At 37.1% G+C, this 25,792-nt stretch overlaps 1 protein-coding gene across 2 annotated transcripts in view; it reads left to right on the top strand.

The window, feature by feature from the left end:
- CDH11 (cadherin 11) overlaps positions 1–25,792 on the top strand; it is a 103,638-nt gene that overhangs the window by 18,510 nt on the left and 59,336 nt on the right. The window lies entirely within an intron of this gene.

Genomic DNA, 25,792 nt, shown 5'->3' with positions numbered 1-25,792 from the left:
CTATTTTTATGACCAACATTAATTGACAATTCAGCCTTTTTGAACTTCCTTTTAAAAAATAAAACAAATCAGCATGTTCTTCTTTTTGAGGGCGGTAGATGTAGGGAGATTTGTCTAATAATTGGATTGTTGTTTGATTTTTTTTTTTATTTAAAATGTGAACAAAGACACTATTTTCAGGTTAAAAGTCTACAAAAAGCATGCTTTTTCCAGGGCTTGAATACTTTTTTTGCTTTAAGAAATAGTCCTATTTTTTCTTCAAAATTTGTCTATTTTCACCTGAAAACTAGTCCAATTTTATTAGACATAGGCCCATTTTCAAGTTCAATATGAAATGCATAGAACCTTTAATGTTAGAGGTTAATTCCCTTAGAAGTATTTCACCACCTGCAAATACCTCTGACAACTTTTTATTCTCTGAGTCACTCTTTTGGACAGTTTCCTATATCACCGGTTGTTTACTTATGTATACAGCACCTGTGACCATGGAATAAATAAAATATCACATTAAACATTAGCCTGTTCTACCATTCTCCCAAAATCATACATATTTTTCCTTTGGGGCTTCTCAAAAGGCCACAAGTTTTATTATCCAGCAAATTAGTAACATATCAAATGTTTTAACTGCAGTCATGGATTTCTATCTATATACACATGCACAAAATTATGTGCCTGTTATCTTTAGTAAGCCAGGCATATTCATTGTGACTTCTTAAGTCTATGCCCTTATGAATTGAGGTGTCAGTCTGAATGACACAATTCCTTTTCACCCCTGGTCCGTGAAGGAAGGACAGCTTTCTGCCACGGATGTTACCATGGAAGTCCTCCCTCAAACTTACTTTCCTCGTATCTCAACAGCCTGGTGAGGCTATTTCCACAGTCAGTCTCAATGCTAACAAGAGTGTCAGGTGATAGCTCCCGGTACAGTAGTTATGCTTTCTGTAATCTATATGTCCTTTTTAATGATCTCTCCACCCTCAAGAAGAGACCACAGAATGCATGGAGAGAGGTGCAGCTCCCTATCTCTGAGTGAACCCTTAACCATCTATTCCAGGAGTGCAGATAGGCTGAGGAGACAGGGTTTGAGCCACTTTAGGTTTAGGAAGATCTTCTGTCTGGGAAATTCCTGATAAGTGGTGCAGTGGAGCTATCTTGCAGTCCTAGAACCTTCCAGCAAGCTGAGCCCTGGTCTTAACTTAAAATTTTGATTGACCTAGCTATGTTGCTTAGGGGTGTGAAAAATTTGTGTGCCTGAGTTCAGTTGGTAAACCAACCTAGTCTCAGGTGTAGATACCGCTAGGCTGATGGGAGAATTCTTTCTTTGATCTAACTATTGACATTTGGGGAGATGGATTACCTACATCGACAGAAAACCCCCTTCTATCAATGTAGGAAGAGTCTATGCTGTGGTGCTACAGCAGCATAGCTGCAGCTGAAAGCGTGAATTTCATTCCTTCCATACAACCCCCTACTTTGGTTAACAAAACATATTGACTCTGGATTGGTGCAGAGAGGGGTGGAATTTCACCTCAAGAGATTTAAGGATTTATTTTCTTACACTGAAACTTAATTAACTCAGTTGTACAGCCACTTCATTATGAGGATCTGTTATTGACTGATTCTACCCCACCTGTAAACCTAAACATTCCAAATACATTTACATTTTAAAACACAAATGTAGTATTTCCTCATATCTTTTGTGCACAACTGTCAATAGGGGCCCCATTTTCAAAGAAGGTGGCATTCTATGTGTCCATAATATGCACACTTCTTCTGCAAAGCCAGCTTTCTGCATGCAATAAAATGTGATGGGCTTGCACATGTAGTGTACTGTTTCTGCATGCAGTAATCTAATTGACATGCACAATATATGCCTGCATACATATTTTGTATACATAGAAGTACGTATCATATTTTGAAAAATTTGGCCCTAAATATGAATTCATTTTTTTACATTAAAACCTAGTTAACTCAGTCAGAAAACCACTTTGTTATGAGGAGCTGTTTTTAGGCACTACTGACTCATTTTGCTCCATATCAGGTATGTAATATAAATATGAAGACAAGTTAATTCAACTGGAAAATCATTTCAATGTGAGGGTTTTTTTCAGGCACAGAGAGTGGAGTTTGATTTAACCCCTTCTTCAATGAACTACCTACCAGGTGTGTTACAAAACTGATCCCCTTGTGCAGAATAGCAAAGCTGATACTGTATGTCCCTTTTGAAGTGCTAGCTAGGAACATTGGCTCTTCCAAAATGCTGCAGCTGCTGCTAGCAGTTGCAGCTCGCAGAGAAGGGGTTAAACATGGCATGGGCCAGCTACCTGCCTGCAGCTTCAAACAGACAACTTCTACATCAAAAAATGATTGCAGCAATTCCTTGATCAAAGCTCTGGTAATTTAATTATATTCCTTTATGAAACAAGGGTCCTTGAACAAGCCCAGGATGTCTGGATATTAGAATATGGGGAATTTATTGTTTCACTCCTTCTGATATCCCAACATCAAAGAGAGTTTGTCCTATAACCAAAGTAGTCAGAAGTCAAAGAATTCAAGCAAGGACTGGAGAGTGAAGCAAGCATATGCGACTCATTTCCCGAGCACTTAAGTGAGTTGGAAATTAACCTGACTCCTATGTGGTGAGATATTTACCACAGTGATTTCTTGTTTTCATTTTGTGTAACTAAACATCTGAACTGGACCATACCAGGTACCGAGTGAAATGCTGATCTCCCCCAACTCCTGTAAGGCCTTTTTATTTTAACATTGTTTTTCTTGTTGCATGATTTTGCTTTGTGTCTTACATTGTGTCTTGTAAATCAGTCCTAGAGTTACTAAATTTTAAGTGAGTGAAGTAACTTTATCATACTTTCTGGTTCCAAAGGGCACTATCTAATGTAAACTGTCTTGTCTTAAGAGTGAATGGAAGAAGAGCTCGCAAACCTACTTGATTATCCAGAGGCTCTTGCCTAAAGACAGAAGAGGTCTGGTGACAGTATTTCTGAAAAAAGAATAGTCTGCTGTCTATCGCACAGAACTTCTATTGAATTCAGTGGCAGTTATTTTGAGCCAGTATTGGTCCTTGAATGTTCCAAGAAATCCAACTGAAAGTAAGTGTTGAGGGGACAGAAGAAGAGAGGAAGGAGAGAGCACATAAGTGTTGAAAATTCATATAATCTATACCTCCTTCCTGTTCTTTCTGAGATTTGAGTTCAGGACTGAGTTTAGATCACCTGGCTGGCATTACTAACACCCAAAATATTGCAGATAGATATATTTAAAAGTGATTTTGTTTTGTTTTGGTAGAAAGCTGCAAAGAGGACTAAATCCTGCAAATGCATGAGTAAGTAACTTTGCTCCTATGAATAGCCATTTTGGGCCTTTTTATTTGGTCCTGCTGTATTTTCTTCTGTTGCTCAGAAGGACTTCTCAGGACACTCAGGGCCCAATGCTGAAACACTGCTGACTTTTATAGGCTACTCACATAAGTAAGGTTGGCAGGCGTCCGTTTTTTGACTGGAATACCTGGTCAAAAAGGGACTCCAGCAGCTCCTGTCAGCTCCGCTGACCGGGCCATTAAAAGTCCGGTTGGTGGCGCAGTTGGCGGGCGGGGGCTAAGCCAGGTTCCTGCCTGCCCTAGTTCCATGCGGCTCCCAGAAGTGGCCGGCTCCGCAGCTCCCATTGTCTGGGAACCGTGACATAAGTTAAGTTTCTCAGGTAGTGGACCAGGCCTTGCAGTGCAGATATTGGATGTGTATATGGTGTATGATCTCTGAATGAGAAATGTTGATATTTTCTCAATGCCTGCATTTGCCCTTATTGTATTTGTGTGTGTGTGTGTGTGTGTGTGCGTGCGCGTGTGTGTGTATTCATGGGTTTGATCCTGGAACCAGTCCGTTCATCAAATTCCCATTGAAGTCAGAGGGATCTCTTTGTGCAGAGTGCCTGGGCCCCTCTATCTATATATTTCAGCAGGGACAGAAATTAAAGTAGCAGGAAGCAAGCCGCTAGAGGCAAGAAATAAATGTTACTACACATAGTGAAAAATGTTTTTGAACATGAAACCAAAGTGATAAAGTACAAAATATAAATGAAATAAAATATGGTAGGCTCTTCCTAGCTTCTCATGCTTAACTGTAAACTTATAGAGGTGCCCCAGATTTCTAATATAATGGGGCCTTTGGCAAACTGAATAATTTTATGAAATGTCATGACAATTGTTACAGTATAACATATTTGCCAAACTTGGGTGAATTTAATTGTTCTAAATACTGACATCACTTATCTTATAGAACATGTCCCATATTTAAAATACAAAATGTCTTAGGCCAGACTGCCAGCCTTACTCATGATGACAAGTACCTTAGTCCATGAGTAGTTGCACTGAAATCAGTGGGACTACTTGCAGAGTAAGGTACTCCTCAGCATAAGTTAAGGGTGACAGAATCTACTCTTACAAACTAGTGCTCAGTTACCAAATAACTCTAACAGCCATGGGCTTTATAGCCTCACTAAGGCTAGGTCTACACTACCCGCCTGAATCGGCGGGTAGAAATCGACCTCTCGGGGATCGATTTATCGCGTCCCGTCGGGACGCGACAATCGATCCCCAAATCGGTGCTCTTACTCCACCAGCGGAGGTGGGAGTAAGCGCCGCCGACAGAAAGCCGCAGAAGTTGATTTTGCCGCCGTCCTCACAGCGGGGTAAGTCGGCTGCGATACGTCGAATTCAGCTATGCTATTCATGTAGCTGAATTTGCGTATCTTAAATCGACTCCCCCCTGTAGTGTAGATGTACCCTAAGTCAATATGCGGAATGAAATTTAACTATGAACCAGGGGTCGGCAACGTTTGGCACGCGGCTCACCAGGGTAAGCACCCTAGTGGGCCGGGCCAGTTTATTTACCTGCTGACGCGGCAGGTTCGGCCAATCGCGGCCCCCACCGGCCGTGGTTCGCTGTCCTGGGCCAATGGGGGTGGCGGGAAGCAGCACGGGCGAGGGATGTGCTGGCTGCAGCTTCCCACCACCCCCATTGGCCCAGGACAGCGAACCACGGCCGGTGGGGCCGCGATCGGCCGAACCTGCCGCGTCAGCAGGTAAATAAACTGGCCCGGCCCACTAGGGTGCTTACCCTGGCGAGCCGTGTGCCAAACGTTGCCGACCCCTGTTATAAACAATAGTACCAAAGCAGATTCTAAACTGGTGACATAAGCTTGAGGTAATGCATTTAATATAAGTCCAAATTATGCCTTTGAAGCCATTCATCTTTCAAGTGCAGAATCTTTTATGTTCGAATGCTTAATAAAATGGTAGCATATTGTCTCTAGTTTTAAATAGTCACATTTAAATTATTACCATGAAGTAGCCTAAAACCATAATTTCAACAGAACTGACCTAATGAAAGATACTGATTCAAATATAAATAAAGTTATTAGTTGGTATCAATGCAAACAAGTGTGCAATATCATTGCAGATTGCATTGTAGTCTTGTTACACAGTGTTTCCAACTAATTAACTTATATATACACCTTTCTGTAATGTCTATTTTATTTTCATTGTTGTGAGTAGAGTTAATTTAAGCAGAAATAATATGCAGTCCTAAATTTTCAATGTGAAATCAGTGCAGAGGTATGAGTGGTTACTTTCATCTGTGAATGATATAGTGACAGTGCACATGCCTGTGCCATTACCAGAGAAGGAGGAATTGATTAGCAATAACACACTTCATTAACACTGCACTTTCTCAATCATAGTAATTGTGGCTCTTTCCCTAAAACATCAAGTGGAACAGGTTTCATTTCAACCAAATCAATCTAATGTGTTAAAATTTACATAATTTCCCCTCATTGCATTTATACAGCAGCAGGATTTTTAATTTGCATTGTCTGTATAGTCTATAATCAAAGTGTTAAGAGCACAAGGTTTATTCATTATGTGTGGCATGTGGTGACAAATTTACATAATAGGCTGCATCTTGCTGGTATATTACCTTTGTCTCCCTCCCCCACCTTTGCAATATTGGTGATAACTTATTTTCCATAAACCTCCTAATTCAGTTTCACCAGTTTCTGAGTTCCAGAGAGCATTTATTTAACAGAAATGTCCTTATAAAAAACTGTAATGCTGAAAGATGAAAATGCCTAAGGGAAAGCTTTCAGAATTGGACTAATTTTCCTGTTTCTAATAGAAAGGTGGTATAAACCTATTCAGGTCTGGGTTGCTACTGTACACTGAAGTTAAAAGTTATCGTTATTGAAAGGAAAGATACCTATTTTACTTGTAATGTGCAGAGGCAGTTATTACTTGGAGCCATCCTGTGAGACATTTCAAATCTAAGTTTGGGAATAAAATCAGTAAAGAAATGAAAATACCACAAATATGAATCACCATAGTTTAATTTCACCTATTAGGGTCAAACTCTGCTTTTTGAAAGATAAAAGTGCTTAACAAGACATTTTTTGGAGGAACTTTGCTACTGTTAAGTAACAGGAAAAATATAGGATCTTGATAATATTTGTGACAGATGAAAATGCTACGTATTGGGATCAGTGTAATCCATTTGTGGGTTTATGTATCTAAGGCCTCTGCGGATTGCCACAAATCCAAACATAGTATGAGCATTTGGATCTTTGAATTGGCCGAGATATATTTAAAAATGCATGCATTAGACAGCTCCCTATTTACTGCTCAAAGAAGAACACTCAAGAAAGAAATTTAATAGCATCATTTGTTTGTTATATATTTTTTAATTGGATGTAAAGTGCAGTGGTACATACCATGTTCCATACTCATTAAAATAAATAAAATACAAAAGTTATTTTAGCACAGTTGGCTGCCATTTTCATGTGATAAATTGTTCTGGCATACAAAGAAGTAGTATATTTTGTTCCTTGTGACCACTTCTGGTCAAACAAAATCCTTTCTGAGGATCTGCCATCACAAATGAAGGACACATATACAAATGGACATTCATACTCCTTGGCACTATACTGGTGGATGAAAAGATAATTGTGGAGCCTGCAGTCAGCTCTCCAAATACAATTTATTGAATAAGAGCAAACTTTATTTCTTTGTATTTTTTTGTAGCTTGACCTTTCCCCTTCCCCCATCATATTTTCTCTTCTTTGGAATCAATCAGAGTATTTGTAAAGTAGAGATATACTCAACATCAGCAAGAATAGCAGAATCAGGATTTTATTAAATAAAGTATGTAGTAGTTACTAATCGTAGTAATAGTGTAGTGGTTACCTGATTATATAAAAATGTTCTTTAATGTATAGTTTAGTACTCAAACGTATTTAAATATTAAAGATATTTAGGATATTGAGTCAATCGTTTCATGGAAACATTCACTAAAAATGGTATTACTAATATATAATTCAATATGTCTGATATTAATTTAGTCGCCAGTTTGTAACTGTTGCACTTTACTTGTAAACTGAAATTGTCTGTGATATGAATGTTTTTAGCCCAGATTAAATTAAGAAAAACATGAGTGTGCTACAGACGTCGTGACTTATATTTCAAAAAGCTGTGTAACCCCATTAGCAGTAAAATATCTGACACTTGTGAGCATTCTGACCTTTGTAATACATTTAGAACAGGATTTGTTTTTTTATAATACCTGTTATATTCAAAGCATTCCAAAATGCTTCACAAACCGATGAGTAGATATTGTTAGTGCAAAAACTTCATAAATGAAAAGAGAAGCCATTAAACAACATGACTTCTTTCATATAGAAATGAATTCATTTATGCAAAAGCCAACTCAATAGCCAACTACAGTTTGCATGTTCAAATAGTTTGTAAATAAGATTATAATATGTACACACCCCGTTTGTAGATAAAGCATTGGAGGCTAAGAAGGGTACAAAGACCAAATTTCAAGCCAATTAAATGTGGAGCGAGGGGGAGAGGGAGAGAGAGAGAGAGAGAGAGAGAGAGAGCGTGCATGCTAGGAATCTAGCCAAGGAGAAAAGATGGGGTTTGAGATTATGCGTTCATCAATCGCCACGGTCTTGTGTTAATGTGATTATACAGTTTGTAAATGACCACATTATTTATCTTTTGTCAGCGTTTCACATAAATTGATATTTATGCTGCATAAATCCCTTCATATGCTGCCTCATTCACCTTTTGAGCTTCTCTGACCACCATTTTACCTTCCTTCCTTCTTCCTCCATATCTGTTTTTAAGTGGTTTCGGTACAAGGGGCAGTCCAGAGAATTTTTTCCCTCTAATCTTATGATTTAAAGGACAAAGCATGAGACAGCATGAGAGAAGAGCTATCCTTATAGGGGACAGTAATGAGAGCAAGACCAATCATCAGCTCGCTCAGTCCTTTTCTCAGAGGTAATGATGTCTTCACTTTTTATTCAGGTCCTTATACAATGGTCATCACTGTAATATCTGAGCACCATCTGAAATAGGGAAAGGGCTGGTGTGCGGTAGCTTTTAAGCCTCTCCTTTACTATATACACAATTATGAGAACTGGTAGACACACTGAATTGATTTTGAGAGTTCTGCAGAATATTTCCATCAAACCTGAATTGCAACTTGATTTTAAGGTTTGATGTTTCCAAAAGTCAGCATGTTCTTGTTGATTAAACATGAGCTGACAACACTTCACCTGGAACTGACACTATGCTGCTGTGTCTCTCAGGTTTTCCTCATTCCTGCCTAACAAAATGTAGGGAACTGCCTCATGACATCATAAGTTGTATCTGGGAAGTGGTGAGAGAAGGTGTGTGTGGGAATAGAGCATATGAAGTCAATGGAACGATGATAGTTCATACCAACTAAAGATCTATCCCAGGAGGGGAATTCCACGTGGAGATTTGGGTTAATTGAACTTGAACTTTTAAGCAAACCTACATGTTTGCTTCCAACACCTGTGAATTTAACTGTTATGTTTAGTTCAGGAAACCCTTTATAAACCAACACCTCAGGGTTTTCATAGCCCTTCTGATGTGAGCTTTCCAGTAGAACAAGACCTGCTTCCACAGAATAAACAGTTTCATAGATAAAATACTCGATCTAAAATTAACCTGTTTGTTTCTGCATTCTAATACAAATGGAAAAGCAATATATTTTAATCAAAGCTGCTGATCCCCTATCCACCCACACTTGGAAGTGCCTATTGCTTTTCTCCCCTTTTCATTCTATTTGATATTTGGTTCTCCTATACTATGAGTTCAGTAGCTGGCTTTTATAGATATCTGATTTTGCTGGAATCTAGATTTGTGACACTTCTTGTGATTAAGACTAATCTGCTTGATATGAGATGCTGGGGAAAATGAGTAAAGTAAAAATGTTTGTTAAAGCTTTAACATTGTGTGTCTCAGCAGTTGGGTGCAGAAATTGGCCAGCACTTACATACACCAAGGGAAAATATACTTTAAAGTCCTTTAAAAATACTTACTGGCAATACTGGGGTTTTGTAAATAAACATGAACAATTTTCTTCTTCAAACAAAAATATAATTTAATTATCAACTTGAGTCATATTTCTGTCTGAAAATACCATACCTACTGTAGTTAAAGTAACACTTACGTTTTCTATAATTGAAAGAACCAAGCTAAAAAAACCAAAGCAAAACAAAACAAAAACACACCTTTTCCCATTTTTCAGGATTTTTTTTGTTTTTTTTTACTATGACAGCACTTTGATTTCACTGGTCCCTTGTATAGCAACAATAGCATGGGAGCAGAAAAACTCTTAATTAAACCATTATTTAAGATTAGGTCTTACTATTTAAAGGGTGCTCCTCTACAAATTGGATTTTTTTAAATAATCAATTTAAAAAAATAAGTTGACAGTTTTCTTTTAAGTTTTACTTTCTATTTCAAATGAAATGGATCAGCTGGAAACAGACAAAATATTCCACTAATGAATTCATTGATTCTTTCCTTCCTTTATCCTTTTTCAATTCAGAAAATACACCAACATTCAATATTTAATAGGTTTTTGGAAACTCTTGGTTTTAAATCAGAAAAGGATCAAAGCTATGACATTGCTGATTTTAGAGAAAAATGAAATGTCATGTAACTGGAATAAGTGATACAACTCTTTGTAAGACAATTCATATTTTTCCCAGCATGATTACATTTTATAAATATCCAGTGTTGAACCAGGTATGTTCTGATCTCTCAGGCTACAGACTGATGGGTAGTTCTCTGCTTTCAGAAGGACAAGCAGCAACAGCAGCTAATGACACCACTGGAATTTTTGGCACCTTTTTACATTGCACTGACTCCATGCTCCCAAGATAATTGTCTCTCAGCTTTGCTTTGCTTCACTGAATGCAGGTCACGCAGCAGTGCTCTTCATGAAATTTCCAAAGAATTTGTTTGTGACAGCGGTTAATTTCAAAGCGAAAAAGAAAGAGAAGGGAAAGAAAAGCTGACCCAAAATTCAGCTCAGGAAAAATGGTATTATCACCATCCATGGCTTGGTTTGTTTGTTTATTTTTGCAATACTACTAGTGAATCTCGGCAGAGCCTAGGACTGTGACAGCAAGTGATAAGAGACCTTGTCTATCCCTAGAAAAGGCTGAGTATTCAAGGAACCTTATTCCATATTTGTTGGGGAGGGGACAGGAAATTATGGGTCAGGAAGGTCCTCTATGCTGAGGAGAAGAGTGTATGTGGGGGGAACCATGGATGCAACATACTTGCTAATTTGAAGGTAAGAATCTTCTGCTTTCCAGCAAGTTATACTTATTATTCCATTTAAACATGTAAACCAAGAGATATTTTAAAGGATGCCATACTAGTAGGTGGGAACTTTATGCCTTGTGATAAAACCTTCCTTTGGACTGGCGGTTGGAGGGGGGAGTCAGGATGCTTGGTTTCTATTCCTAGCTCTGCTAGTGATCTACTGGGCCATTAGGCAAGCCATTTCACCTCTCTGTCTTCCACCTTCTCACCCTTTGGGTGGCTTGTCCATTCAAACTATAAGGTCTTCAGGGCAAGGATTGTCTCTCAATATGGATGAAATCCTGGTCCCACTGAAGACCAAAGAAGGAACGTTGCCAATGTCTTCAATGGGGCCTAGGACCTCACAGAATGTATTTGTACACTTTTAGGAACTACCCTATTGCAAATAATAAAGGATCCCCTTACTCCTATTGTGGTTCTAAAAATTAAAGGAAATCAATGTAAGAAAATGTCTTCCAAAGTTTCATTAAGGATAAATGATCTGCAGATCACTAAGGAAAAGTACAATAAAGAGAAGGCAGATATTCCTCATCATCTGCAGAAGGAAAGACCACTTGAGGTCTTATAAAGAGTACCCATATTCTGCTATTGCTGTCAGGAAGCTGAATGAAGAGGATGTGAATTATTTATGCAGGAATATTAAAAAGGTATTAAGGCTAAGGAGATGTCAGAAGCTGCTTCTCCTGTTGAATGATCAAGATAAAGCTGATAAAGTCCTTCTAACTCATTCATCTGTGCAAGCTTTAATTACTAAAACCTGGGCTGAGCCTGATAGAAATTTTTCAGCTTCTTCTGTGTTGCAGAAGTTTATATAGCCAGCCACTTGGTAAAGCTCACTTGTGAACTGCCTCTTCAAAAGTTGATTCTGCAACGGTGTCAAAGGAAACACAGATCTGCCCTACCTATTGAGGCTAATGATATTCTTAAAGACTCAGCTGACGACAAGTTAAAGGGTGAAATTAAAAGATATTATTTTTCTGCAGCTTTATTTAGCCATCTCTGTATATGCCCTGTATTCCTCCAGAAGAGTTCCACGTAGATGTGGATTCACTAACCATGCCCCATATATGTCACATCCTGCCCCATCTTCACAAATGCCTTCACATTAGACTGGATGGAGCCCCCTCTGAAGCACAACTCCACAGCACACATGGAGTTCAAATCTCCTGCATGGACTTTCCCCACTGGCCAGCGGTGTGCAGAGGTACCATTACTAGTACTGATGCCCCGAAGGACTTCCATACTTGAGATTGAGAATATCGCCCTTTATATGCAATCTGTGGAAGATGGTTACATGTTTTTGTGCTGTCATGGCAACTGCTTCTCCTTAGCATTCTGAGAAAAGAAATACCCATCATCCCCAGATTAGTGGAGTAGCACAATATAGAAAAACCCTTTACAGATAAGATATCTGAAACAACTTCTTTAATCCCTGCTCCTATTTGTAATTGATTTTCACTTGGGTTAATAATACAAAACAAAATAAATCCATTTAAAAGTAAACCTTTCTTCTTTTAAACAAATTAATTCTCCCTCTTGACTACCTCAAAACATTTTGGTCTTAAGACTAAACTTTTTTACAGTTCAAAATGTTAAAATGCTGTTAGTGAAAAGATAAATTTGGTAAGAATTCCTAGGCCTTGTCTACACTAGAAAGTGTGTGCTGATATAGCTATGATGATATAGGTTTACTGGCAAACCCTCCTAGTGTACCTATAACTTATACTGAACTTTTGTCAGTATAGCTTCTACTAGTTCCCTGAACAAAATATTCTATACCAGCAAAAGGACTCCCCACCCCCCTTTGACCGGTATAACTGCTTTACACTAGGACTTCTGTTGACATAGTTATGTCACTCAGGAACGTGAAAAAAGCATACCCTTGATTGACATAGCTAAGCCAGCAAATGTTTCAAGTGTAGACCAGGTCTAAATGAGATTTTTAGGACTTCCAGAGCTGCTACAAGCACCTGGGAAACCATCGTATTTGTTTAACCATCTCTCAGTTATGTACTGATTGTTCAAAACTGTTTTACACCATGACTTCATTTCAAAAACTTGATAGTGCCAGAATTAGATAAGGATAAAGCTATCAAATGATGTTAGCTTAAAGAAGAGAGGGATTTCAAAGGCTGCAAAAGCCTGAGGGGAAAAGATTGAAAAATAAACAGAGTAAGTGGGTGGATGGTTGTATTATCTGACGTAAAGGATAGAGCACTGGACTGGTAGTCAAGAAATGTGGATTCTATTCCTTAGGCTTAGGCAAGTCACTCCACCTCTTTGTATCTCTGTTGGTCTTCCATCCTTAGTCTGTCATGTCTATTTATATTGTAAACTCTTGGAGATGGGGACTGTCTCTTACTATACATTTGCATAATATCTAGGGTATTAGGAGCCTCGTCATCTAGGTGTTTGGGCCTCTAGGCAAATATAATATATAATAAGATTTATTATGAAATTACTTACATGACCCTTCAGGCTTTTCATGCACGTTACATACAAACCTCACGTAACAGAAGTGAAGCCTATGGACGTAGTACAATCTGAGGGCAGCTGTGCATGGCCAAAGATGAAACTGGCGTTACTAAATTTGCAAAAATCAAGCGTTCAGAAGTTAGAAAATGAGAGTAGTAAGGTTGTCCATGAAACATATGTATTGTACCTGCATATTACCATATAGTACTTAACTACATAGGCACATACTTTTTTTCTACTTTTAGAGTTCTATGTCTAAATGGTTAAGTGCAACACATTATTATGTATGGATCAATAACAACTTGGTTTTTTTCTGTTTCTTTTCTTAGTGCTTGCTCATTCAGTAATAGTCTAAGGAAATCTGAATTCTTAACTGAGGGAAATGCATTCGGTGATGTTTTGTATTATGGTTTTCTTCCCCCCCCCCCCCGCCCCTCTCTTTTTAGTTTATAGTGCAGACCTGAGCACTCACATTGTTTCAAGGAGTGAGGGAAAAAAACGTGATTATATATTGGATCTTCAGATATGTCAATATTAAGTACACAGGGATAAGAGAGTTAAGGAAATCAATATATCTCTTCCCCTCCTTGCCCACCAAGAAAGCAAATATTATTGCAGCACACCTGATTTTCCAGTACTTTTCTACTGTGTATAAAACCACTTTATTTTCTTTGATAACTGAAAAGGCAACAGTGCCAAGGTATAGAATTTACTATCTTGCTCTTTCATTGCCATTTGGCTAATAGCTTCCAGGACATGTTGTTTAGAGTCCAGTCCAACCAAGCTTAGAGTTATCTCAGTTACAGCTGCTTGTGGGGTAAGGTATACAAGCCTTTTGTCAAAATCCCCCAGCAGAAATGAGATGCTGAAGATGAGTGAAACTACAAGTGGTCGGAGCCAAGAGACTCAGAAGAACTCCAGCCAATGGACATAGCTGTGAATTTGTTTCCTGTTAACCATCATAGATTCACATGAATCTACATGTGAATTTTTAATTTGGGGCTTTTCCATTGTACAAAATAAATGATCACTCACAGAGGAGAATAAGCATTTGATGCTAAATTTGTCCTGAATTTTCAAGTATAGACACTTGTAAAACACATTATACGCAGTTGCTGCTGTTCTTTACTTTTTTATTCCTGTTTATGTTCTTCTGCCCTCTTCTCTTCCAAAATTTGGACTTTATGGAAATGATAGTGATTAAAGCTTGGCTTCTTGTGTTGATGTATGAGAAAGAGAAATAGATCAAAATGTGGATTGTATGTGCTCCTTATATTGTCACTGTTCTGCATAATATGCATTGTTTGGGATTTTTATTTGTCAGTTTTTCTACGTACAAGAAAAACATAAGCTAAGAAATCCATGTTCTTGAAATCCAGTGTTAAGAAATAAGGTGAGTTTGTACAAGGTAAACAGATAAAATTGAGCAACGGAAAGTGCAGAAGAAATTAGAGTTTACGAAATGCTATAGTAAGAAAATATCCACTTTTCCCCTCTAATTAAAATTAGTTTGACTCTTGGTGAAAAATGGGCAAATAAAATAGATTCTAATATTAGCAGATCACCCATTCAGGACAAAAATTGTGTTCAGTTCACAAAAATAATAAACCAAGTCTTTCAGTCCTTCCAGATAGACTTGTATAATTCTCTGATCATGTTAGACAAAGGAAAACTCCTGTATCTTTTGTGAAGTGCTAATCTCCCAAGATCAAAAACCTGAGGATGCACTCAATCTCAGTGCTCCCATTTTATTTTATAAGATTAAAAAAATATTAATTCCAATGTATCCAGTTGGAGGAGCCTAGAACCAGAAAGGTTTATTTCTGAATTCTACAGAAAGTTGTTGGTCAAGTATCAGATTTGCAGCTACAAACTCTGAATTAATCCCAAATTGGGTGCTTTCTAGAGACTGTGAGAATGACCTTAATAGTAACAGGGTATCAGAAAGGGAGCTTGCCATTACCTAGACAGAATTACAAGCCAATGTTGATGAGAATTCAAGATGGCCAAAAATGGACGAACCTTCCTGGTAAAATTCTTGGAATATTTGCTTCACCCTGATTTAGTGGGGATTGTCTACATTAAGAAGTCCACCATTGTGCACTCAGTCATTTGGATGGCTCAATGGCATATTTTCTTTTGGATAATGAAAAAGAAGAATTTGATTGAATTGAAATCTGTTTTGGATACATACATAGGTTTAATTTTAGTAAAAACCTTATTTGCTTGGACACACCTTCTGTACACTAACCCAAGAGCTATGATTGAGAGTACTGGACACTATTTGTGACTGTAACATTAACTGAGGTACCCATTGGGGTTGTTCATATTTAATTTTCATTTATTGCGGGAAATAGGGCTGCAGTTAATTACAATTTGGGAGCATCCAGAAATGTTGAGTAACAAGCTGGACTTTGCTAAACAGAAGTTCTAGCTGTGATTATTGCAACTATTCTGAAGAATCCTCCTAACTTGACACTAAATCATGCTCCAGCTTTGTGATTTTCTTTTCAGTTTCCAGTTATAAAATAAATTACAAAAATAGGAAGTAACCTCATTGTCAAAACTGTGCCTAAGTTGGAAATCCATTATCACAGAATTTCTCAACAGGTGATGATATGAAGGTTCATATCCTCAACTATGATGTTTGGCATTTAATGTATATGAAACAGTGCTCTCCACAATATATGTTCCACTCTATATGCATCCAAAGAAGTGGGCTGTAGCCCATGAAAGCTTATGCTCTAATAAATTTGTTAGTCTCTAAGGTGCCACAAGTACTCCTGTTCTTTTTTCTTAGTGCTATGGCAGGTGCCAAAGAAAAGCAGACTACAGCAGGCACAAATTATGCCAACAAAATGTTTGCTATAAAGAAAAGAAAAAGATCATAACCTGTTCATTACAAAAAGCTGAAGTGAAGGAGACCAGCCAATGCACTGGGGGAGCTGGGGGGAAAGGGATTTGAATAAAAACTTCCTTGAGGCTTTAGTTTGATCATAAACTTCTTAATGAAGACAAATTTTGGAAGTATGTATAGTTAAATGGGCTATATTAAGGGAACAAAGCAGCAGAAGAAAGTAACACCTATGAGCCAGCTCATTTGTGAAATCAAAGTAGTGTGTTTCAGACTTGTATAAGATGCTGAGCAGGCAGAGAAATACAAATATTGCCCTAAAGGTTGTGTGGAAGCATGAAAGTTGAAGAATTTTTTTGTTGTATTTGTAAATATGAACTAAATTAATCTTTTCTGGTTTCTTTTGTCTTTGTATGTGTGTAGTTGATGCTGTCTAGTCAGTGATCAGTTCAAATAACTGAAAACCACTATAAATAGGTAATTATGTTTTTAAAAATATTTTATTAATAAATATTGATTTTATCTAAGGTTCTGGATGGTCTTTTAGGGTCTGAACCAGTGCTTAGTCACCTTCCATTGATTTCAGTGGGACTAGGCCTTTACAGAGAATGTTAAAATCAAATTGGTTGTAGTTTGATATTCAGCTTATTTGTAAACACCCCAAACTTTTTTTTAAAAAATTACACTTTGAATCCATGTTTTATATGACAGCCATTTAGCATGGGTTTAATTTTATATTTATTGAATATTTATTAGAATTGGGTAGCTAATTTCTAACAAATAATTCTGTGAAATTCATCTCTTTTTTTCTGTTTGTAAAATGTCCACTAATAAATTGTCCTCTAATTTATTCATTCAAAACTATTCACCATTTAATTTCTGCAAATTATTCTTAGGTCACTATCTTATGAACACTTATGTATTTCAGTAGTTTTACATACCTGAGTAGATTTGCAGAATAAAATCACTGCTGTACATTGTTTGAGGGATAATACTCTAAATCTGTTCCTTGTTTGTGAGCAATCTGATGCATTTCAAGCCATTTTGATTGGCCATATCAATCACATGGTAATGTTCTACCCCATGTTTGGATAAATGTAATTCCTAAAATTAGGTTTCCAATGTGAATATTGGCAATTAGAAATTCAAAATCTGCTTTCTATGACTAGTCTGTAATGATTACTTAACACTTGCTGTTTCAGCAAACATTCCCGGCAGTAACTCATTCGGTAGAATATTCAGAGATACAGAACACATGGTGTGTGACCATGGTCAAAGAGAATTAATTTAAAATGAATACTTATAGAATTTTTGGCAGTATTTGCACAGCATCTATAATTACCCAGGGATCTATCAGAAAATCTTTGTTTTCTGTTGTAAAAGACATGGATGAATAGATAGTTAGAAATATAACAAGATACAATAACTAGCTAACCAAGGAGATGGAATTGATATTTTTTGTATGCAATATAAGAAAAAAAATCTTTTGGAAAGATTTTCTTTTTTTATGAGACATAGAAAATAGAGCCTGGAGCTTCCCTGATATTTCATAGATATAGAAGGGAAAGTTCAATATGGCAGAACTCTGGTCTCTTTTAAACTATACAGTTCATGTCATCTGTGTAATATAGAGTACAACTATGAGTCATCAGACCTGGGTTCTTTTCCTGATTCTGTATAACAATAGCATCTCACTGTCGGAGACTCAGATAACTGTGTCTCAATACAACTGACACTTTGAGACGTGGTAACTGTACTGTGCCCTGTGAAAAATCCCTGACCCTTAAAACAGGGAGAGTGCTGTAATAGTGAGATCCTTGTGTTGCAGTCAGTGATGGATGCAGTGAGAGGACCTTATCCTGCAGTATGTAGTGCATGGGTGGGTTTCTGTGTCTGTGTGGAACCCTGTTGGATTTACAGGGGCTCTGCACACGTGCAGCAGTCTGGCTGCATGCTATACATGCAGGATCAGGACCTAAATGAGGTCTGAATCCAAACCTTACAAAGGACCCCTAATAAACCACAGGGCTCCAATTACATGGTCAAGCTGTAACCATTCCTCCCTTGCAAAAGTGCTCATAGCATTCCTGTCTCCCTAGTCCCTATTAAGACCCTGCTATTCCATGGAAAACCCTGGTGTTTTGTGCTGTTGGCCTTGTCCCAGGGATCCTGGGATCTAAACCTTGCAAATCCATCAACTTCTTTCCTTCAGCACATGGCACTGATAGGCAGGTCCCTGAATCCTGCCTCATCCTATCCCTGGCTGTGGTACTGAAATGCATGTTTAGCTGTGACCATACTTGGTCACAGGGTAAAATTGTACTTGGACGGATTTACTGGCATTGAATGTGCATTACTAACTCATCTAGTCATGGGACTCTTAGAACATCTGATTTTTCTTTTCTTTTTTTTTTTTTTTTAGAAAAGTCTCTAGTGGGTTTTTTGGCTTGATTCCAGACTTAATATTGTTAACAACTATTCCCAGTTTAATAATACAGCTCTACCCCAATATAATGCTGTCCTCGGGAGCCAATAAATCTTACAGCATTATAGGTGAAACCATGTTATATCGAACTTACTTTGATCCGCCGGAGTGAGCAGCCCTGCCCCCCCGGAGCACTGCTTTACCGCATTATAACTGAATTCATGTTATATCGGGTCACGTTATATCGGGGTAGAGGTGTAATTCAGCAATTCAATACTTTTGGCCTATTTTTCAGTGATGGCCTTTGTATCCACAACTCTGGTAGAGTACTATACTTGTTCCTGAATTTAATTGCAGGCTCTAAAATGTGGTCACAAACACATGCTTTTTATCAAATCAAAGCTTTGGTTAAAGTCTGACTGAAATTAGGTCTCTGTTGTGGATTGTGCAAATCCTCAATGCTCTGCTAAGGGACCTGTGATTTTTTTCCTGCTTGTTATATCCTTCTTCAATTCTATTTTTGTCATTAAAATAATATATTTCAGCTTTTTACTGGCACCTTCATTTAGCTATGTCATCTGACTGAGTTGAAACTTTATGATGTTTGACGGTATGTTATATACTGTAACTAGGACAAATCAACAACACATGATGATGAACAGTTTTTAGACTTCCAACCAACACTTAGGAGCACCTAATTTATTTCCAAGGAAGCTCATACAAAGAGCATATTGCATGTATCCTTTTGAAGCTTCCTGATAAAGAGATTTGTTCTATTTATTTGTTCAAATTTCCTTTGTAAATATATATAACCTTTTATTATCTGTATTGGAGATACTCATACTGTGCATCCCTTTATTTCCTTCAGGCTCAATTAATATAATCTTCTCTAGTATCCCAGAGAGGCCTACTTAAAGGCAGTGTTGATTCAAAATTCTGTAGCATGGTTTCACTCATGCAAAAATCCAATCAAAATACTCTGACTCTTAAATCCTTATATTAGTTCTAGATGAGGTGTCTACTATAACTGATCACAAGAACTAGTTACTTACATACCACAATCTCTTGTCCATGTTACTCATCCAGCTAACCCACACTGCCAGGGATGGCTTTTATCTCTTGATCAATTGTAAATTCTTTGCTTCTGGAAAGCATTTGATTGCTACAAATGGGTGGTATTATAAACATATTTTAAAGGAGGGATATTCCTAGGTTTCCCTACAAGGGTTCTATTCTCCATTGAACACGTTATTCATTTTAAACATTGTGCTGTATTATTAATGGATCAAACTGTGGCCCATCAAAGGATTTCATGAAAGGGGATTGAAGAAATTTAAATTAAATTTAAAATTTAATTTAAGAATGGCCCTTTACTCTCCTGTGCTGAGTACCCACATCTCAGGTAGCAATTTGAGCAAGTGTACTTATTGTAAGTGTGTTGCCAACTGATTCCTTAGTTTTATGATTGTAAGAGCAGTGTTGTTTTAATAATATTTAAAAAATATGTTTTGCAAGTACTTTTCCTTCCCCTCCCCTCCCCTCTCCTACCATACCCTCCCCCAGGGTGCACGACATTTATCACCAAAGTGTTCCTCATTTCAGTTTCAAAATACTGGCAGCTGTTTGTAACTTGACAAGGCTGTGAAATAACTTTCCTGCTTCCATTCAGTGCACATATTCTTTCTCTTTCTGCCTCTTTCTCTCCAAATCTAAATTCAAGTCATATCTCTTTGATTTGACATCCCAGTCCTAAATATTATTTGTGAGGAGGACAGTGTAAAATATTTCACAGTGCCAACTAAACTGGTAAGATGCAGCTTTTCTACTTCAACAGAAATTTCTGGGTTTTTGAAAAAAAAAAGTTAATTGTGGCTAAGATGTTTTGCAGCTAAATACTACTTTTCATTGAAATTACACATTCTTCCATGGAACTAAACATTACCCTATGACTAAACTCTTGCAGGAGTCATAAAATGATAACAAATGTTTGGGAGTGTTATGACCATGTAATATTTTCTCTTAAAACTAGAACTGGAGGAGCAGTGTTACCAGTGAGAGGGATATGGCAAACATGGGAACACACTGGCTCACCAAAGCTAGTCATCTTCCTCATTTTTCATAGTCATTTTTCCTCAGGACCATGGAACATGCCCTTACATTTTACAAGTGAATCCATTTTGTACATGGAAAAAAATACATGTGCTCAAACATATCTGGCAATTGTATATGCAGTTATTTTCATTGCACATGGGTGTGTTTATGGCATTCAAATATGACATTTTATTGCAGTTATAGAAGATTTTTGAAAGTGCCTGTGTGTTTTAGGAGCACAGGTTCCATCTAAAAATCAATAGAATTTAAAGATTTAGGAGTACAAGCCCCAATGAATGTGTGCTCCTAAATCCCTTAGGTATTTCTGAAAATCTCCCCCATAAATTTCATGTGCATAGTTAAGTAGGGCCCATGAGAATATGACTATTGTTAGTTTTGTTAAGTAACTTATTAGTTTTGTTAAATTTAATTGTTAAAAATATTCCTGGTATGGGGACATGAGGGCCTACAGAGAATCATTTCTTGTATTTTACTACATTGGGGGCTATCAGACCGTGAAATTTTGCAGGTGAAAAAGCTAACCTAACACTTTCTGTGTGTGTGTGCATGTGCACATACACACACACTCACACATTTTGGATAATATAAAAAATTACACATTTTACTCTCCCTGTACTTAAGCCGTGAGTGCAGTTGGTAACACTAAAAGCAGCATCCTGCCCTTCCTGTATCCATGCAAATGATAGGTGGAAGAAGAGTGGTGTTGGTTGTGGAGATTTTGACTAGGCCATTGAGCTCCAGGGAATGCTGTTGCTTACTGTGCACAAGTAGCAGAAGGGATTGTGCTTCCACACTAGCAGACCATAATTCTTTGTGGGCATATAATTTGGGTCCTTACACAAATGCTGAAGAAAATACCAACAGATATGCTGCCCTGGATTTATGGACATATACTTTGGGTTCCCTGCACTGTCCCTCCTCTTTCCTCCCTTTCTCACCCTGTGCAGTCCAGTTCAGCCTGATACTGTATATAATTGTGATTATTATTTGATATACTATACCATGCACAAGCATGAGTACATGAAAAAATCTTTTTTATATACATTATACAGTGGTGACTTATTATCTTTTGAGCTACTGTGTGACATATACATTACCACAGGATGTCACAGAGATATGCTGGGAAGCATCACAAAGTTCTATAGAAGATAATTCATAACAATTATAAATGAAAATGTTATTGTCTCGCTTAAGTTAATTGGGGATTTCTCAGGATTCTGGTGGGTTAGTCATTCCACTAGGAGTGGCTTTTTTTCTGTGCACTAAACTACCACATTAATTACAAATTTTAAACAAAACCCAACAACATACTGAGTATAGGAAGTCTGGCTCAGAAACATGATTGGTTTTTATTAACCCAGATTCTCTGCAAGGTGAGCTACCACAGAGAAAGTGTCTACTGTCTTTCAGATTATTGCATTTTCATTTCCCCCCTCAACCTTCCATATGTATGCACACAAAGAAATGTAGTGTCAATTATTATAACACATAGTCACCAAATACATTATCCATTTTCTTGAGGTCCAAATTATTTGATATAATTGATAATCAGCAAAAAGTTAACTGATAATTTGACAGATTCTCAAACTACCACATATGTACATTTTCAATTTCTAATAGTGGTTTTAGAAACCATACAACTGTAATTTAGCAAGAATAACTGCAGGTTAAGATGACTGTCTAACTACTAAACATGGCTACATGGTAATTATGATTATGATTACCATGAACAGTGAATGGAAATTCAGCAACTGGTTGATGTAAATATGTCCACCCACTATCAAGTGGAACCTACTAGGTAATTATTTTTAGTGAAACTCCTTTGGTTTAGTGCCTTCACAATTCAAGATAATGAGCTGTAGAACTACCGATATCTCTGGTTCATTTGCAAAATAACAGTGGAGGCATGAAAGTAACCTTATTTATTTTACCAACAGTTTGCTGCCAGTCAAATTTAATGTTAAGTATGTGTGAACATTCTATCAATGTAACTGTGATTTAAAGTAGGGAAAAACCTAAGATATATTTAGGAATAAGGCCAGCAAGAACACATAAAAAGTAATAATTATTAATAAATAGTTTGGACTTACATAGTCCTATCAAGGGAGGGTCTTAATATTGCTTTGGAAGTGTGAATTAACCGAACCTCCCAGCCCCTTTATGAGGTACTGTAGGTAATTATTTTTATCCCTAAATTACAGATGAAAAAACTGAGACATACAGATTTGCCAAGGCCACACAGGAGTTCTAAGGCAGAATATTCTCCCATCTGTATGCCAATTTACATTTTAAACGGGAGGAAAAAATACTAATACATGGATTACATCCAACTTTTATTTTTATTTCAGCTTTCTTGCAAATATATATTTTCCTGCTCTCGTTGGGGAGACAGTGTGCTGGGCAGCTGCCAAAAGGGATCTTTTTATTAGTTTGATCTTATATTAACTTATTATTAGCCAGAGGCTTGTCCCCAGGTACTGTTCTTCAAGTCACACAGCTATCCAGGCTGTCATTTTAACAACAGACTTTCTTTTTTGTAGCCCAAGGATGTTGGGTATTTAGAGAACATTCTGGGGCTATGCAATTAGAAGGTTTAAAAGATAGACCCACTGCCAGGGAATAACTTGAAGATCAGCACTGATGAGGACTCAGCTTCAGACTGTCCAATTTCTTTCACTTAAAAAAAAAAAAAGATTTAGCATTTCAGAAACTTATCATCTACCTTTGCAAAATGAGAAGTTCATAGTTGGCTTGAGGTTAGTGGCCTGTTACAGGGATACCTATTAACATTAATATATTTATTAAGGGTTGATGTGATATTTCTTACTTAGGCAAAACTCCAATTACCTTCAACGGGAGTTTTGCTTAAGTGTGTAATACACAGCGGGCTTAAGTGTGTAATGCACAGTTGACTCCTTGTATATACCATGTGCTTGCTATGTTATTATTTGATTATATATATTTCTACTTCACCACCATTGTTTTGAACAAATCTCATAATACACTTACTCATAGCTTATAGTAAATGTAGCATAGAAAATTAAAGTCTCAGTGGTATTTGGAGACATAATGGCCAGCAGACAAATGTTAAATATTAATATAGTAGACATTTTGGTTAATTTTAGCTGTGAAATTCAGTTTTATGAGCATTTAATTATGTTGTGCAACTCAAATATAGATTATTATTATTTATGCCTTAGCTGTCAAGACTAGATAGATAGGCATGTTATGAAATATGGGGGAAATAACTGCTCATAAGAAATATAAGTATATTGTAATATCCAGGATAAAATATCTTCAACTGATGGGAGATGGAAAATCATATCACCCCACTGTAACATTCCTGAAAATCTGGGTGCTGTATTAATTCTGGAGAAAATTGCACACTCTTATATAGTTGAAAACTCTTACTTCTTGCACATAGTTCAAAATACTGTACTTATCCATTGATATATTGCCATATCTTTAATTTTAGTCCTGGAAATAGCAATCTAAATGTGTTACAGTGTTAAGAATGATTTCAGAGTATCAACCAATCAACATTGTTCAATTTTTTTAATAAGAAACATAGATTTTAAAGGAGATTATTGCTAAGATCAATAGTATTCTCTTTCCCACACCTAGAGTTTTATTAATTTATATATCAACAAGATATATATTGCATCACCTCCTCACTTCTGGGTTGGGGAGTCAACTTTCCCCTGTTGAGAACACACAGAGAGAAATTGGGATGGAGGAAAAGAGGAGAGAGAGAGTGAAGCTTAACAGTTACCTAAAAATAAGATTACCATGCAAATAAATGCCAAATATACTATGGGGTGGGCATGATAAACACAGAAATAAGTTTAACTTAAACTATAAAAAGATTCTTTAAAGAGTCACTTGGTTTGAAATAAGCTCCAGAATGAATCATGTATCTTTCTGTGATGATATAGATGTTCAGTTAGTTGAATTGGGCATATACGAATTCAGAAACATCAGATATCTGTAAAGATTTTAAACAATTCCTCTTTTCTTTATTAATAATAGAGTGAAGGTCAGAGGAAAAAGTACCTTAGACAAAAGAACCCCATCTCTTTGCTCACCTTGGACCAATTCTGAGCTAAAGGTCCTTTCTGGTATCTTGAATGTCCCAGACTTATACTTTCTTGAGTGTCTCTACCAGACCTGGAACCAGCAGGATGATTTTATGGGACATTATATAAAGATTTGTTTTTGAAAGGTCAGTTGAAGTTTATTTCTGTGCTGGCTGTCCCCTACAGCTTGACTAATGGGGGCATTCAGCACATAGTTCAGTGGTTCTCACTTTTTTAGGTTTAGTTTTCAGGTCACGAGGAGAGGTTGATAAAAGGAAATAGAAGAAAGCCAGAAGAAAGGAAGAGAAAACAGACACTGAAAACAACAGGAAAGAAAGATACAATAGGGGTCAAATCCCAGTGAAATCAGTGGGAATTCTGCCATTGAGCTCAATGGGAGCAGATCAGGCCCTTAGATATACAATGGAAGGAAAGGAAGAAAGGACAGAGATTAGAAGAGTGAAGAAACCAAATAAGTAACAGTGCTGAAATTTGATGCTAAAATGTATGCTTTAAAGTAGGTAGATATTCGACTTTGGGGGGAGATGTCTCAGACGCTCTGACTGTTTAGGAAACAGTTTTATGGAAATTGAGCATGAAATCCTGGCTTCATTGAAGTCAACAGCAAACTACAGTATGACTTCATTGGGATCAGAATCTCGTCCTGGTAGTGTATGGTTTGTACCGTTGGAGAACCTGGGTTAAGTGTGACTCAGTAGGGAAAGGATTCAGTGGGTGAGAGTACCATTGTGTGTTTGTGCAAGGATGATAATCAGTAGTGTGTGTTTTGTATATTTTATATCAATTTTATTTACGTGATGGGAAAATATATAAGAGAGGTTTGCCCCTGGGGATTTGAGGATTTTTTTTTCAGTTAGTCTAGTAGAAAATTCCATATAGAAAAGCTGGGTTTTAGTGCACACACTTAAAATCTTTCAGATTGCAGATCTGCTATACGTCTGCTATATCCACAAACATTTAGTTTTTAGAAAAAACTCAGAGAGGTTGGATTTATGGAAACAAATTTGATCTATGATATTTAATAGGACTGAGCCTGAAATCTCTGAATCCACTTTCATTCTTGATACCTGAACAGGATTAGGCTGGAGCAGCACAGGTTTAATTAACAT

This window comes from Malaclemys terrapin, chromosome 14 (assembly GCF_027887155.1).
Source record: "Malaclemys terrapin pileata isolate rMalTer1 chromosome 14, rMalTer1.hap1, whole genome shotgun sequence".
NCBI lineage: Eukaryota > Metazoa > Chordata > Testudines > Emydidae > Malaclemys > Malaclemys terrapin.
Note: the sequence above shows the minus strand (reverse complement) of the source record. Positions and strands in the feature narration are given on the sequence as shown.